The sequence below is a fragment of the Macrobrachium rosenbergii genome, chromosome 27 (genome assembly GCF_040412425.1).
Source record: "Macrobrachium rosenbergii isolate ZJJX-2024 chromosome 27, ASM4041242v1, whole genome shotgun sequence".
In the NCBI taxonomy this organism is placed as follows: Eukaryota; Metazoa; Arthropoda; class Malacostraca; order Decapoda; family Palaemonidae; genus Macrobrachium; species Macrobrachium rosenbergii.
The window spans coordinates 2,924,130-2,942,555 of NC_089767.1; the positions used below are offsets into that span (position 1 = coordinate 2,924,130).

Genomic DNA, 18,426 nt, shown 5'->3' on the forward strand with positions numbered 1-18,426 from the left:
CATTGGTCGAACGGCACTAAGAATATGATGAAAACATCGGTCAAACGGTGCTAAGAATATTGATGGAAACATTGGTCGAACGGTGCTAAGAATATTGATGAAAAACACGAGTGAAATTCGGACGAACCTGTAGTAACGAGAATTGATATTTAATTTGATTTAGTCCGTTGATAATTGGTGATAATTGTCGTTGCCGTTTTAATGACCAGAAGGGTGCTGTATGGCAGATACTTAACAAGGCATTAACCGTGCCATTATATATATCGTTAGTTTTAACGACATTATGCTCGGAGCAGATATAATCAGGTGGTGTTATAATTGATGAAATTGATGGAGTATGAGTGGCTGTGTGCTATGACAGGTACAAATTTCCTGAATGCAGAGCACACTGGTATTATCTGAGGGTAAGATATTTGTGAATGTTTTTAAGTAAGGTGTCTTTTTTTTGTATTCAGAGGCTTCTGCAGTTGAGTGGCGAATTACATTTGCAGTTTTAGGAGCCATATCTTAAGACGAGTAGTGTATCTGTCTGATGAAAAAAGTACTGAAATATGGGTTTAGAAGGCGTATACCTTAGATATCGGAGGCGACTTGGGATACAATAAAAAAAAAAACAAATAAAAAATCCGCCGAAGTTTCTTCAGCGCATTCTAGTTTTATGTACAATCAAGTTTTCTATATAATCAAGGCCACCGAAAATAGATCTATCTTTTGTTGTCCTCGGTATAATGCTATATGAGCCGCGGCCCATGAATCTTTAACCACGGCTAAATTTAAATTTAAAATAAAATAAAAACTACTGAGGCTAGAGGGCTGCAATTTGGTATGTTCAATGACTGTAGAGTAGATGGTCAACATACCAATTTGCAGCCTTCTAGCCTCGGTAGTTTTTAAGATCTGAGGGCGGACAGAAAAAGTGCGGACGGACAGACAAAGCCGGGACAATAGTTTCCTTTTACAGAAACCAAAAATAAACAAAGCACAAGGTACATCTTAAAACGTTCCAGTGAGGAGACGTAGAATAGACGAGAAAAGAGAATAAAAAAGAAGAAAAAAACCTGATGACGGTTTCAGTGCCCCGCCATTCAGGGAGTGGCATTCGACGACAGATATCTCGCAGAATTATTAATGATATATCCATGGATGAAAAAGAAGAATAAGATAATGCGTATTAAAAATAAAAGACGCATCATTAATAACTTTAACCTTACGGGGTGGGGTAATTCGGGATGCATTACAGATGCATTGATTGTGAAGAAAATATTCGGTACACTCATTCTCAGTATGTTACAGAAAGTGTGTATGTGTGTATATATATATATATATATATATATATATATATATATATATATATATATATATGTGTGTGTGTGTGTGTGTGTGTGTGTGTGTGTGTGTGTATATATATATATATATATATATATATATATATATATATATATATATATATACACATATAATATATGTGTGTGTATGTGTGTTTGTGACAATACTAAAGAAAGAGTGGACTGTGGCAAATGGCATCTTGAAATGATTTTTCCTCTCTTTTCTTTCAGGTAAAGTGGAAGGGCTCACTTTCCTCTTGGTGGAGAGATCGGGATCCCGCTCGTAAAAAGGTATATAAAAAATCCCATGACAGTTTTCCTTCCCTCCCTCTTCTCGTTTTTTCTTTTTCTTTTTCTTTACTGACTTTTTCCCCTTCGTGCCTCTTTTCCACCTTTCTTCGTACACACCCCCCCCTTTTTTTTTCCTTATTTCTTATTTCCTTGTTTCTTATTTACTGTCTCTGATTCTAATTTCTCCTTTTGATTCATAATTCTTTTTATATTGTTGGGTAGATTCTGTAGTATCTTTTACCGTGAATTTTTTTTGTGGTTTTGCCTTGCCTTGGCTAAAATTGCTTAGCTAATTCTAATTTTTATTTATTTTTTCCTTTTTTGTGGATTTTTATCTTGCCTCGACTAAAGTTATTCAACAAATTAAAAATTTGTTTATGTATCTTACAATTTTTTGGGGACTTTTTTTTCTTGCATTAACTTAAAATGTGTAGCAAATTCTGAGTTTTATTTATTTACCGTACAACTGTTGTGGATATTTTTCATGCAGTTGCTAAAATTGTTCAACAAATTCAAATTTGTCTTTATGTCTCTTACAATTTTTTTTGGACTTTTTCTTCTTGCATTAACTAAAATTGTATAGAAAATTCTGAGTCTTATTTATTTACCGTACAACTTTTGTGGATTTTTTCTTGCAATGGCTAAAATCTTTGAGCAAATTTTAATTTTTTTTATTTGTAGTACATTTTTTTGTGTATATAATTTCTTCCACAAAAATTTGTTGGTTGGATTCTCCTTTTCGACCGAGTTTTCGAGGGTCAGATGTTTATAAAAGATATCTTTTCAGGGAGTGAGAAGATTAGTGGGACGTATTTTACATATTCTCTGTTCAGGGGAGCGGGTGGAGATTATAATTACACATAGATTTAGTTTTTTTTTTATTTTCAATTGGTCTGTTTACTCTCAAAACTAAGTCTTTTTTGTTTTTTTAAAGCCCAAAAGATTGATAGTTGTAGTGTTGCTTTTACTATAATTGTAGTGAAGTGACAAAACAATTGTTCATCATTACATACAATTATTGGTCTTCATAATTGTTGGTCAGTTTTTTTTGATGCCCTTTGTGGCTTTAATAATAAAGATACGACTTTATTCGGGATCATGTTAGATCATATAACATTAAAATTGTTGATTATGTTAGATCATTATAGCATTGTAATTGTTGATCATGTGAGATCATTATAATTGTTGATCATGTTAGATCATTATAATTGTTGATCATGTCAGATCATTATAATTGTTGATCGTGTTAGATCATTATAAATGTTGATCATGTGAGATCATTATAATTGTTGATCATGTCAGATCATTATAATTGTTGATCATGTTAGATCATTATAATTGTTGATCATGTCAGATCATTATAATTGTTGATCGTGTTAGATCATTATAATTGTTGATCATGGCAGATAATTATAATTGTTGATCATTTTAGATCTTTATAATTTCTGATCGTGTGAGATCATCATAAATATAGTTGATCATGTCAGATAATTATAGTTGTTTATCATGGTAGATCATTATAATTGATCATTTTAGATCAATGTAATTCGTGATCATGATATATCATTGTAACTACTGATTATGTCAGGTCGGTATAATTATTCATCATGTTAGATCATTATGATTGGTGATTATGCCAGATCCTTATAATTGTTGATAATATTAGATCATTGTAATTGTTTTTCTTGTTAGATCATTATAACTGTTGATGATTTTCTGTCATTATAATTCTTGATCATGTTAAATCATTAATTGTTAATCATGTTAGATCAGTATGATAGTTTACGAAAATGGAATAATTTAGTCATATTTACTTTGTTCAAATTGTTTTGGAATTTTGTTTATTAGTTTACCCCAAATTCTCAAATTCAATAAAAAAAAATGCAGCACAATATATATATATATATGTATATACATATATGTATATGTATGTATGTATGTATGTATGTATGTATATATATATATATATATATATATATATATATATATATATATATATATATATATATATATATATATATATATATATATATATATAATCACAATCTTCAGCAAGACTAATTTCAATTTAGTCGTATCTTTCTGGTTCAAATTTTTTTTTAATTTGGTTTTTTGTATACATCAAATTCTCAAATTCAAATAAAAACAAATCCTGCAGCACAAATATTTCCCAGCGCACACACAGAGAGTTGAAATGTCTTATAATGTTTTAAATTTAATCGCGCCCTAAATTCGAGGCTCTTTGAAAGTTGGTTATGATATTTTTAAGTAAAGTTCCCTCTTTACCGAGAGAGGGTTGTCAGACCTCACGGACCGGGAGGAGAAAGGCCCGATGTCATAAAATGCTTTCGTTTTAGTGGGGGATAATTTTCACTGTCGGAACGAGAGGTTAAATTGATAAGAGTTATCTCTCTCTCTCTCTCTCTCTCTCTCTCTCTCTCTCTCTCTCTCTCTCTCTCTCTCTTTTTCTTCTTTTTTTTCTATTATATAATTTGTTTGTACACTTAGCGATCAGTACAAGGGTCCGTAAGTGTATTAGTATCTACTGTAGTATTTTGGTTTACACGCACAATTATATACATGCATATAAATATATTTGTATGTATATATTTTATACATATATATGTATATTATACACACACACATATATATATATATATATATTTACATGTATATAGTATAAATATACTGTGTGTATGTATACATATATATATATATATATATATATATGCATATATATATATACATACATACATACATACATACATACATACATAATTATAGACAGGCAGTATCGCCTGAAGCACAAACTAATACTAACCTTCTTCCGTGGGGATTCGAACCGTCGACCATTGATACAGTGTATTGACTCTCCAGCAACATAAGGAATAAAAGGAAAGAGATTAGAAACACAATTGCATATGTATCATGTAATATATATATATACTTATATATATTTATATAATATATATATATTACATATATACATATGTATATATATATATACATGTACATTATGTATGTATGCATGTGTGTATGCCTAATCACAGTGTTTCATTATCTGTCCAAAAACCATGGACAGTCAATTCAAAGGGAAAATCGTGTAAGTAAAAGGAAAAATTACAGGAGCCATTTTTGACGCTTTAGATATTTGATGTAACCCAGTGCGCCGTGCGTAGCGGATACCATCTTGGATGAGTTATGGTTGAGTCTTTTGAATATTGAAATATCACCACCGAATGAAAATGAATTAGCGAAGAAAAATAAATGAGAGAAGGAAAATAAATGAGAAAGGGAAAATAAATGAGAATGAAAATAAATTAGAGAAGGAAAACAAATGAGAAAGGAAAATAAATGAGGGAAGGAAAATAAATTAGAGAATGGAAAATAAATGAGAAATGGAAAATAAATGAGAGAAGAAAAATAAATGAAAGAAGAAAATAAATTAGATAAGGGGAATAAATCAGAGAAGGAACATAAATGAGAGAAGGAAAATAAATGAGAGAAGAATATTAATTAGAGGAGAAAAATGCATTAGAGAAGGAAGATAAATTAGCGAACAAAAATAAATGAGAGAAGGAAAATAAATTAGAGGAGAAAAATAAAATAGAGAAACGAAATAAATTAGAGGAGAAAAATAAATTAGAGAAACGAAATAAATTAGAGAAGAAAAATAAATTAGAGAGGGAAAATAAATAAGAAGGAAAATAAATTAAAGGAGGAAAATATATCAGATGAGAAAAATAAATTAGAGGAGAAAAATACATTAGATGAAGAAAATAAACTAGAGGAGAAAAATAAATTAGATGAGGAAAATAAATTAGAGAAACATAAATTAGAGGAGAAAAATAATTTAGATGAGGAAAATAAATTGGAGGAGAAAAATAAATTAGAGAACGAAAATAAATGAGAAGAAAATAAATTAGAGAAGGAAAATAAAGGAGAGAAGAAAATAAATTGGAGGAGAAAAATAAATTAGAGAAGGAAAATAAATGAGAAGAAAATAAATTAGAGAAGGAAAATAAAGGAGAGAAGAAAATAAATTAGATAATAAAATTAAATTAGAGAAGGGAAATAAATTAGAGGAGGAAAATGAATTAGAGGATAAAATAAATTAGAGAAGGAAAATAACTGAGAGAAGAAAATGAATTGCAGAAGGAAAATAAATGAGAGAAAGAAAGTAAAGAAAAATACATTAGAAAAGGAAAATAAATGAGGCAAACAGAGTGTAAGAATAAAAAGTTCTAAAAGCAGACTCAAAGGCAAAACAAAGCTGACTCCATTGGTAAAAAAAAAGAGGCGCAAAATAAAGATTTGGCCAAATTCTCGTAACTTTTGCCATTCCGATATTATCGATATTCAGGAGCTCCACTCTGCGCCTTCTCCTTGGGTTTGCGGGCGTGTGGGCGCGCTTTTGCTGATTGTGATTCCTTCTATAAAGTCTGCGTTCATTGTCTTTCTCTGTAAGCCTCCTTTGCATGCCAATGAGGGAAGGAGTGTATACTATGGTGCTCCCCATTGAATGGAATTGGACTCTCTTTAGCGCTCTCGCAGAAAAAAATGGAATTAGATGTAGGTGGCGTCTCTCTCCAAAGGCTTCTTCGGATTTTGACTTCGCTTACCTTAGATTTTTTCGTGGCTATTTTCGCTTTCTGTTTATTTTATTTTCGTGCGGTTATCTGCGAGTAAGAAACGACGGTGAATTTGGGAGTTCATCTTAAATGTATTTTTATTTTTTAGTCTTCTGTAAAAGAAAACTATTGTGGCGGCTTTGTCTGTCCGTCGTCACTTTATTCTGTCCGCGCTTTTTTCTGGCCGCACTTTTATTCTGTCCGCACTTTTCCCGTCCGCCCTCAGACCTTAAAAACCACTGAGGCTAGAGGGCTGTAAATTGGTATGTTGACCATCCACCATCTAATCACCAAACATACCAAATTGCAGCCTTCTAGCCTCGAAAGTTTTTATTTTATTTAAGGTTAAATTTAGCCATAATCGTGCGTCTGGCCACCACCGGGCCGTGGTTAAAGTTTAATGGACCGCAGCCATACAGCATTATACCTAAACCACCGAGAGAAACTTAGGCGCATTTTTACTTGTTTGAGGGAAGGAACTAGTTCGAGATTTTTCGCCTTTTTTCCTTGTGATGAGAAGAAAATAAATGTTGGTTTATTTCTTGGGAAGAAAACATTTCGGGGTGTTTCATCGAATGACTTTTATGTCTTTATTTCTGGAGAATAAAAGGAAGTACTTGCCGGAGTCCTGTCCACATCACATTTCAGGTTTTTTACTTGGATCTTTGTCTGAGAGGAGAAATGGTTGTGGGCATTTTAGCTTCGTCTCTGTTACTTGTTACTGCCGGCTGTCAGTGATCTTTTTAACGTAATCTCCTGTTGTGCAATATATACTTGTAAAAGCTCTGAGCTGGAGCGCTTTATTCTTTACTAAATCGCCTGCAAGTATTGGTCTGTTGTAATCACTTTGGTTTTGTTCTTTGTGCAAGCCGACTGTTAATGCAGTTGTAGAAGAATGTATATATGTGTGTATGTATATATATATATATATATATATATATATATATATATATATATATATATATATATATATATATATATATATATATATATATATATATTATTATTATTTTTTCTATATTTTTTATTATTTTTCAAGTTTTTATTATTGCAGTTGTAGAAACGTTTGAATATTTATATAAATGTGATTATTATTTTTCCTCAACTCTTTTTTTTTTTTATTATGGGAAATGGTTACTATCATGATATCTAAAACGAAAGGAGAATGAAATGAGATAATGGAATATTTAAGGATTGCCTTTTAAAACTACGCTCCTTACACCAGATCTATCCCTAACCGAGTTTTTTTTAGAAAGTATGTTTTTTAGAGTATATCGAAATGCTATTTTATTGATAATATTACGTTATGTACCAGCATTTTAGTTTTCTGTAAAAGAAAACTATTGTCTGCTTTGTCTGTCCCTCCGCACTTTATGCTGTCCGCACCTTTTTCTGTCCGCACTTTTTTATGTCCGCCCTCAGATTTAAAATCTACTGAGGCTAGAGGGCTGCAAATTGGTGTGTTGATCATCCACCCTCCAATCATTAAACATGCCAAATTGCAACCCTCTAGCCACAGGAGGTTTTATATTACCTTGGGTCAAAGTTAGCCTTAATCATGCTTCTGGCAGCGATATAGGATAGGCCACCACCGGGCCGTGGTTAAAGTTTAATGGGCCGCGGCTCATACAGCATTATACCGAGACCACCGAAAGATAGATCTGTTTTCGGTGGCCTTGATTATACGCCGTAGCGGCTGCACAGAAAATTCGATTGCGCTGAAGAAACTTCGGCGCATTTTTTACTTGTTATTTATCGTTCAGTACTTGTATACATCGAACTGGATACATAACATACGTATAAAGATGTACAAATTTATGTGTATGAAATCTTGAGGGGTGAACTTTACCGCGAGGACTGCTCAAGATTCCGTCAGTGTAATTTAAAGTGAATCTCATTACTGTGTGCAGCATTTATATTCCGGAGAAGTCTTGGTGATAATTAACTTAAGGTCACTAGACTTAGTTCCCAAGGCTTAGTTGCGGCTTATTGTATTAACAAAGTCCTAAATAATTCTCAAGGAGAGAGAGAGAGAGAGAGAGAGAGAGAGAGAGAGAGAGAGAGAGAGAGAGAGAGAGAGAGAGAGAAATTTATCCAAGGATAAAGAAAACAGGTACCAACAACATAGGTCCGGAGCTCATGGACCCTGGCTAAGAGTTTCATGGGCCGTGGCTAAAAATTTCATACAGCATTATACGCTGTACAGAAAACTCGATTGCGCCGAAGCAAATTCGGAGCATTTTTTTACTTGTTATTGATTGATCTGTCTTTAGTTCGAGGATGTAACCAAATTCAGATGATGGCTCGATGTTCATACACTCAAGACGTTGTTCCGTAGCTGTACAGACGTAGCCTGGTGGTCGTAGTCACTGTCTAAGTTTCTAAACCAGGCAACGATTCGGATCCTGCCAGGGACGAGACACTTATCAATTATAGTTTCCCCTTGGGTCTAGATTGTTCCCAAGGTGTAGTGAACTGGATATTAAATGACGTTTGTGGCTTGATGTTTATGAACGTCGAAACAACCACGCTTGTCTAAGTGACAAAAATTATATATATATATATATATATATATATATATATATATATATATATATATATATATATATATACTGTATATATATATTTATATATATATATATTATATTATATATATATATATTATATTATATATATATACATATATATATAGATAGATATATGATAGATAGGTAGATAGATGTATAAATAATGTATATATATACTATATATATGTATATATATATATATATGTATTATATATATATATGATTGTGTGTATGTATGTTAATGTTTTACTTATATATGTGTATATATATATATGTATATATATACATATATATACATGTATATTATACAGCATATATGTGTGTGCATATAAATTTATATATATGAATGTATGTGTGTATGTATGTTAAGGTTTTACTTCTGATCAAATGTTTCTTAGCAAGAGTTTGGGAAGTTCGTTGAAGTTTGCAGATGTTGCAATTGATTTAAACTTCAGGAGTCAGACTGCTGACGTGATTGCTCTCCCCTTTCTAGTGTTTCTTCCTCGGCATTTGTAAATACAATTTGATAATATGAGAGAGAGAGAGAGAGAGAGAGAGAGAGAGAGAGAGAGAGAGAGAGAGAGAGAGAAGTATAATTGTTTTTTCAAGTGATTTTTGCCCTCCGGGCGCAAATGAATCCAATTATCGAACCTTTGACAGAACCGCATCCTGACCTTCAGTTCGCGATTGAATTGTTTTCGGTAAGTAATAATCGTGGTTAGGCTCTCTCTCTCTCTCTCTCTCTCTCTCTCTCTTGTCTCTCTCCTTCTCTCTCTCTCTCTCTCTCTCTCTCTTGTATGTTTGTTTTTTGTCTTCATGACTCTCTCTTTATTTATGTATTAACTCTCTCTCTCTCTCTCTCTCTCTCTCTCTCTCTCTCCCTCTCTCTCTCTCTCTCTCTCTCTCTCTCTCTCTCTCTCTCTCAAGGAGATGAGCAAAAAGACATAGTGGATTTATTATTATTATTATTATTATTATTATTATTATTATTATTATTATTATTATTATTATTTTACAAAAACAGCTAGTTATTTGTTTATATTACCTAGCCTTAGATTATCGATTTTTTTTACTATTATTGTTTTATTGCGCCCATTGCCAAATCAGCTTTCATTGTGTGTAGAGTTAAGCTTATTTGAAAATATTGAGCGAGCCGTATGCATTTGCTTTTCAATTTGCGTGATCCACTGCATCAAAACGGCTTTCGTTAATGCCTTCCTATGCTTCTATTTTTATGGGGTTTTCGTTCTCTCTCTCTCTCTCTCTCTCTCTCTCTCTCTCTCTCTCTCTCTCTCTCTCTCTCTCATAGAAGAACCTTGACTGCAAAGACGCTTAGCTCTTGTGGTGAGATTAAATAGGTGGAAATAACGTGTTTCGGTACCACATCTTCATATTAATATCATAATTTTCATTATTATTATTATTATTATTATTATTATTATTATTATTATTATTATTATTACATGAGGTTTTTACAGAAAGTGTTTAGAAAGTCCAGTGGCCATGTATGAATGAAGAAAACAAACAAGAAAGAGATATTAGAGATATAATTATTAACAAACAAGGCTAAAATAATATGTGAGAGGCTATCAAATAAATATGCGAAGGAAAATACACTGTCCTTAACTGCTCATTTACAACGAAGGGCCATGGGACAGAGGCTATTTCTCAGCCAAAAGATTGAAGAATAATATTTGTATGGAAGAAAGGTATTTAGAGCACCCCACAGTATCCTTGATTAATTAGAGTACAAGAAGCTGTATTTGCTAAATTCCTCTCACTGAATAACATCATAATATTAGCGTTAGTTTCTTAAGGAAGAGAGAGAGAGAGAGAGAGAGAGAGAGAGAGAGAGAGAGAGAGAGAGAGAGAGAGAGAGAGAGACGGGGGGTGGGGGTTGTTAGGGGGAGTTAGTGCTTTTGGACTGAGAAACTATCTTGGAAACCATGTCATTTCTTTAAATTTTTTTTTCAAGCTTCTGTGTACTATGTATATGTATGTATGGATGCTTTCTCTATTCACAGAAAATTCATTTTGTTTGTAAACACCAAAACTTGTTGATTGCGCAACAGGCAATGTATTTTGTAATGGTAGATACGTATTTTTTCTTGAATATCTACCAGGTATTTTTCGCTCTCTGATATTTTTAGTTGCCTGTACAAGAAAATTATTGTGGCGGTTTTGTCTGTCCGTCCGCACTTTTTCTGTCCGCCCTCAGATCTTAAAAACCACTGAGGCTAGAGGGCTGCAAATTGGTATGTTGATCATCCACCCTCCAATCATCAATACCAAATTGCAGCCCTCTAGCCTCAGTAGTTTTTATTTTATTTAAGGTTAAAGTTAGCCATAATCTTGTTTCTGGCAACGATATAGGAGAGGCCACCACCAGGCCGTGGTTAAAGATTCGTGGGCCGCGGCTCATACAGCATTATACGGAGACCACCGAAAGATAGACCTATTTTCGGTGGCCTTGATTATACGCCGTACAGAGAAGTCGATTGCGCCGAAGAAACTTCGGTGCTTTTTTTACTTGTTTTTTTTTTTTTTGTCACCTACTTACAGGGTTGGTTTTCTCATTGTATATTGATGTAGAAAATCCACCAGAAATTCCTCCCAACAGTTAAATAAATATTGATGACCATAAAGAGTCTTCCCTATTGATCATCGTCTAAACTCGGGTCTCAGTTTTTTCGATCCAGTGGTCTTTAGGTATAATAATTTAATGTCCTCTGGATCCATATAGCTTTGTCTTAAGCGTCGAATGCACGTCATTTGTTTAGTTTATGCTTCAGTACGTGAATAATTAGCCTTATGTAAATGCCTACGACCTGGGTCAAGAAAGGTGAAGCATTGAGCCTCAAGGAAGCGTTGAACCCGCTAGGAAGCCAGAATGCTTCAGCACTTGAAAACCAAATGCGCTCCATTTCGATATATATATATATGTTAATGTTAAAGCGTCCATACCATTTTTCATTCTCCTATATTTTCTCCATTCCTTCATTTTGCGTTTGTGAGCATCCCTCTCCCTACTACGCTATTAGCCAGCTATTGCTAATACACGCATCCATTTAGAGTTGCGGAGTCGTCAGAAACAAATTTCATCTCCCGAGAGGCAATCCGTCCCCTATGGCGTCCATTTTCAAGAGATGTCGGCTTCACTCCCTTGAATCGCACACATAGTCCCTTTAATCCTTTGTTTAAGATGTGCCATTTCCATGGCTTCATTTCCTAATTTCTATTTCTGGTTTTATTCTTCTTGGATCCTGACATATGTAGGGCATCGTTCAAAGTTTTGTGATATTTTTGGGTGAAGAGTGCATTTATGTATATAATATATATATATATATATATATATATATATATATATATATATATATATATATATATATGTGTGTGTGTGTGTGTGTGTGTGTGTGTGTGTTGTGTGTGTGTGTGTGTGTATGTATAAAACTAAATCAAATGTTGAAAATATGGAACGTGATAAATATATAAATAAAGATAAAACTAAGTAAAGTCACCTAGCGGATCGAAAGGCCTCGCACCACTCCAGTGTTATCCCATTTCCTTCAAGAGGGCATTTTATCTCTATTTACATATATATATAGTGTGTATATATATTATTGAATTTTTTTCATTCCATCATGACAAACCACCTTATTCACAAACACTAAGATGCAAATGTTGTTTAATATCCAATTCGCTCTGCCTCGGAAATAATACCGAAGGGGAGTTGTAATTGATAAGTGGCAGTCACCTGGTGGATTCGAACTACCGACAGCAACTACCTCAGACTTCAGTGATGAGTTATCCTATCACTGGACTATCAAGAGAGGTACGAGTATAATTGATGCCGACTCTGCCATGCATATGCCCGTCGAACGCCGCTCTATCTTCCCCAAATCTCCACTCATCTCCCACTCCCCTTTTCTGGGTCTTTAAACCACCTTAGTGCCCACAGAATCCCAGGTGTCACTATCACGTAGTGTTCACACCACGGTTGTGCGAAGGACATGTCCAAGCCATCTCCTTACCTTTCATCTGTAATAGTATAATTTTTAAGTCTATCCCACCATTTGACTCTTAACAGTGTTTTTGAAACTTTATTCTCAAATCGGCAAAATCTTTTCTTATTGGGTGTAGTTTCATTGCAGGCAGGGCACCATGATTCAAGTATATATATATATATATATATATATATATATATATATAAAAATATATAAGCATTAAAAGAAAAAGAAAGAAGATATAATTATATATATGTATATAATAATAATTATATATCTATATGTATATATATATATATATATATATTATATATAATATATATATATATATATATATATATATATATATATATATATATATATATATATATATATATACACATATGTATAATAGACATTATATGCACGCATCTGTTAATAGCATAAACAATTGATAACTAAAAAAAAAAAAAGATGATGAACTCAAGTATATATCACCATGTTGTGTTGGGAGCAACCGCGCATTCCCTGTCACTGCCCCTGATGTTATCTCCTCCTTTCCTCGGAAGCTGTTGCGAATAGTTTTATTGCTTTTTGCCTGGCAGGTATGTGCGCTGCTGGGGTCGGGGGCGGGGGCGGGGGGGGGGGCGTTGCCAGTCAGACCGAGAACACAGAACCTGGTTTGTTTTGCCGAAACCGCCAATAGAGAGCCCAGAGACTAATCCTGGAATCGGAAACACGAAATAGGCCTGGAGGCCGAATTGCATATTAAGTGCTTCACTTGCTGCATTGTTTGGGGTGACCCTTCTCCCCCCCCCCCCCCCCCCCCCACCCTCCATCTCTCTGTGTATCCTCCTCAGCCCCCTTCCCTCTTCACCCACCCTTGCCGTTGAGGTGGTGAGGGGGTTAAATCATTAGTGTAGTAGACTGGCGTCACAAAAGCGGTGGTTATTGAAGGCATAACATTTGGTGGCTCACTTTTATTGTCACTGTTGTAATATTGAGGCTTAGTGGCAGTGAAATTCCTATGATTTGGAATTATTCCTTTTATTGTTTACTTTTATTTTTTGCTTATTTATTTATTTTTTGTCATTTGTACAGTGCCAATGTATTGTCATTTTTTGTTTGACATTTTTTCTGCATTTACTCTTGCCACCTCTCTCTCTCTCTCTCTCTCTCTCTCTCTCTCTCTCTCTCTCAGGTAGTCTATTTTTTTCTCTGTACGGGGAAATATTTTGCTGAATATTTGTTTTACAATGTGCCCTGTCCCCTCTTGCTACTCTCTCTCTCTCTCTCTCTCTCTCTCTCTCTCTCTCTCTCTCTCTCTCTCACAGGTAGTATATTTTTCTTTCTTTTCTGCAGATTTTTTGTATTACACTGTGACTTGTCCCTCGCCTCTCTCTCTCTCTCTCTCTCTCTCTCTCTCTCATCACCTGTCGAAACCCCTCACTTAACCCTCATCGAATGCCTCTCTCGTCCCTTTCTGTCTGCCACACTCAATTCCCTTCCTCCCTCTTCTTCTCCCCTACATGCACGACCTACGTTCTTCACCTTCCTCCTATTCCCTAGGTAACCCCTCCACCAACCCCTCTTCTTGTATTCTCTGGGTTCGTCCTGTGCTTAGCGTTGTCAGCCATCTCTTGTTGTCAGCTGATTTCAGTCGTCTTGTTGGATGGGATCAGCTGTTCTCAGCCATCTCTTGGTGACAGTAGGTTTCAGCCATTTGTTGGATGGCGTCAGCTGTTGTCAGCCATCTCTTGGTGACAGTAGGTTTCAGCCATTTGTTGGATGGCGCCAGCTGTTGTCAGCCATCTCTTGGTGACGGTAGGTTTCAGCCATTTGTTGGATGGTGTCAGTGTTGTCAGCCATCTACAGTATTGGTGGCATATGATTTCAGCTATTTGTTTGATAGCGTCAGCTGTTGCCAGCCATCTCTTGGTGTCAGGTAATTTCAGCCATTTGTTGGATGGCGTCAGCTGTTGTCAGCCATCTATTGGTGGCGTGTAATTTCAGCTATTTGTTTGATGGCGTCAGCTGTTGCCAGCCATCTCCCGGTGTCAGGTAATTTCAGCCATTTGTTGGATGGCGTCTGCTGTTGTCAGCCATCTGTTGGTGGTATGTAATTTCAGCTATTTGTTTGATGGCGCCAGCTTTTGTCAGCCATCTCTTGGTGACTGATAATTTCAGCCATTTGTTTGAAGGCGTCAGCTGTTGTCAGCCATATGTTGGTGGCATATAATTTCAGCCACTTGTTGGATGGTTCCAGCTGTTGTCAGCCATCTATTGGAGACATATAATTTCAGCTGTGTTTTGGTTGGTTCCAGCTATTGTCAGCCATCTCTTGGTGACAGAGAATTTCAGCCGTGTTTTCGTTTGTGTCAGTAGTCAGTCATCTTTTGGTGCCAGTTGCCTTGGTCTGTAGTCCTCTCTCTCTCTCTCTCTCTCTCTCTCTCTCTCTCTCTCTCTCTCTCTCGACTTCGTTGACGTTGTTTTAGTAATAATTACTTTGAACGTGTGGTTTGGTGTATCGTAGCATAATATGCAAACACTAATTTTAAAATTCTCTTGGAATTTGAAATTTTGCAAAGGTATGCTACCACATGACTAGAGCTTTATTCCTCTGACTTTACTAGCTTTCTTTTACTTTATCACTGGTCGTATTTCTCTTTCGTTAGCGCTGTAAATTTGTATTATTTGATTTGAATAGTATTTGGCCTTGTACCACTTCAGTCTTGACGAACAGGTTTTTAGCGGAACCACGCTCTTTAGTCAATGGTTTTTTGTGTCTTTTTCGTAAAAGAAAACTATTGTGCCGGCTTTGTGTGTCAATCCGCACTTTATTCTGTCCGCCCTCAGAGGCTAGAGGCCTGCATATTGGTATGTTGATCATCCACCCTCCAATCATCAAACATACCAAATTGCAGCCCTTTAGCCTCAGTAGGTTTGATTTTATTTAACGTTAAAGTTAGCCATAACAGTGCGTCTGGTAACGATATAGGATAGGCCACCACCGGGCCGTGGTTAAAGTCTTTTTGGGACGCGGCTTGTACAACATTATACCGATACCACCGAAAGATAGATCTATTTTCGGTGGCCTTGATTATACGCAGTAGCGGCTATAGAGAAAGCTCGATCGGCGCGTTTTTTACTTGTTTTTGTGCATGAACTTCCCCATTGTTCTGCCATTACCACACTGCCAGGATTAATCGACTTTCCATTATACTACCCCGTAAGATCTCGTATTACACTACCTGTGTGTTGAATAATTCCCGCCTGTCCGACAATGTGCCGACGATTTTTCCAGACGGAAACTCTCGCACTCCCTGAATTTGTTTATTTTATCTGATTTCATCCGGAGATTCCGTCGGTTCCCCTTTAAAGTCCTTTCTTTGCGGCCTCCTCCAAAGTACTGAAGTACTGGCGGAGTAAGGAGCGCCCTTCGTGTGGAGAGGCGCGTATTAAATTGTGCCACTGTCTTCTTCGCTTCATTTGCAGTGTAAAGATTTTGCTTTTATGTATATATATATATATATATATATATATATATATATATATATATATATATATATATATATATATATATTTAAGCTAAGTATGATTTTTTAAAATTTTGGGGAGTATATTTTTTAGAGTGAATAACTTTTCTCTAAAAGTAATTTTGTTGGTTATTCCCTTATACCACAATTTTTTAAAACACCCATAGTTCTTTATGTGTTAACTTCTTTGGCAGTATTGCCTTTTTTGAAATGTTGTTAACAAATACTTTTCCACTTTAATATTTCTGTGATTTTTATTTTTAAGGACGCTTAGTTTGACATTATACAGTAGTATTGTTGTATTTAATTTGCTTTTATCTTTTTTTTGTATGGTATTATATACTGCCCTGAATTTGAAAACTACAGTATCTGCAAAATTTTCGAGATTGAGATATGCGACCTATTGGGCTCGTGAGAAACACTAATACACAAGTTACTGCAGTTTGAGAATGATTCTTCAGTGCTTTATTGAGGGTGTCCCATTTGCAGTAAATGGAAAATCAGTAGTAAGGCAGGGAGAACTGCAGTATCTACCATTTTTCTCAGTGTTGTATTTTTGCAGATATTGCAGTCTTCCATTTTAGGGCATTATAGTGTAACAGATATACATTTGCTATTTTTCTCTAGAGGTTAATTAACAGATGAATTACTTACTGTGTCGCTTGATTCTTCTTTATACTTTTTGAAATATTCAGTATTCTGTGAGACACACCACGCACATAGCAATTTTGGTGCACTGTATACTCATTGTATATAGTGTCAAGTCCTCAGTCCCTATCAAACGTTCCCGTTGGGGGTGTAGAGCCGCGTGAGGTGCACTGTAGGCATTACTTAAGGTTCTTTGCAGCACCCCTTCTGTCCCTAGCTGCAACCTCATTATTCGTTTCACTGAACCTCCATTCATATTATCTCTCTTCCATCTTGCTATCCACCCTCTCCTAACACTTGTTTCATAGTGCAATTGCGAAGTTTTCCTCCTGTTACACCTTTCAAGCCTTTCTGCTCTCAATTTCCCTTTCAGCGCTGAATGACCTCATAGGACCCAGTGCTTGGCTTTTGGCCTAAACTCTGCATTCCCTTTCATTCCTACCAAACGCGCTGTCGCATTCTGGTCGGTTTTGTTGACAGAATTCGCGGCGTTTAGATTTTGTTAATGGAACCTGTTTGGGCAGAGTTGACCCAAACGTTTGTCCGGTGTTTGTTGCGACTTAAACGTTTGTTCTGTGTGTGTGTGTGTCTTCCGGCCTCTTTGTACCCGCTCGCCTCAAGCACCGACTTTACAAGCACGAGGGGGGAGGGAGGGGGTGCCTGGGTCGGTCCTTATCTGTGGGAAGGGGGTCTGGGATCAAAAGGGTGACAGCTTGTCGATGATTAGAGAAGGCAGAATATCCCCTCCCCTCGCCCCCTTCTCCTCTCTCTCTCTCTCTCTCTCTCTCTCTCTCTCGTTTAAGGGAATGAGTATGAGTTAAAGAGATTCGTTAAATAGAAAGATGATATTTATTTAAATAATGATCCGCATCTCTCTCTCTCTCTCTCTCTCTCTCTCTCTCTCATGGAAGGGAAGCGATAGCTTATGAGCTAAGAGATTGTAAAGCATGGGCTAAAGATAAAATTTATGTAAATAATGAGCCACCTTTGATGAAGTTGATATTTAGTTTAGTCATCCTCTCTCTCTCTCTCTCTCTCTCTCTCTCTCTCTCTCTCTCTCTCTCCGTCAAACATACACCGTTGCCGATAACAATACCGGTCTGAGCAACGGAGACCAAATCGTGGGTGAACAGAATATTGCTCTCGAGCAGACAAATTGGGGGCCAAAGCCAGGACAAGGCCGTGAGAGGGACCTCGCAGAATACACACTTAAGGTCGTTTCGCCCGTTATTCGGCCGTTGTTAGGTCGACCTTATAGTTTCCGTGGAGCGATGGGCCATGCGGCGTATGCTGCCCGTCACCAGGCATTAAGTTGGCAGGCAAGTAAGTGTTCCTGCTCTGGGAAATAGTATTCTTATGTATGAATATTATATATATATACACACATAATATATATATATATATATTATATATATATATATAATATATATATATATATATATGTA

The 18,426-nt window shown here is 35.7% G+C and overlaps 1 protein-coding gene across 8 annotated transcripts in view; it reads left to right on the forward strand.

Annotated features, from left to right (window-relative positions):
* Positions 1-18,426, forward strand: part of LOC136853354 (uncharacterized) — an 832,536-nt gene that overhangs the window by 328,353 nt on the left and 485,757 nt on the right. Inside the window, exon 1 of one of the 8 annotated variants that reach the window (XM_067128720.1) lies at positions 1,598-1,616. The exons of the other annotated variants lie outside the window; for them this stretch is intronic. The gene's annotated coding sequence lies outside the window, so the exon portion shown is untranslated. Of the gene's footprint in view, positions 1-1,597; positions 1,617-18,426 lie in introns of those variants that run through there. 8 annotated transcript variants of the gene reach the window in all.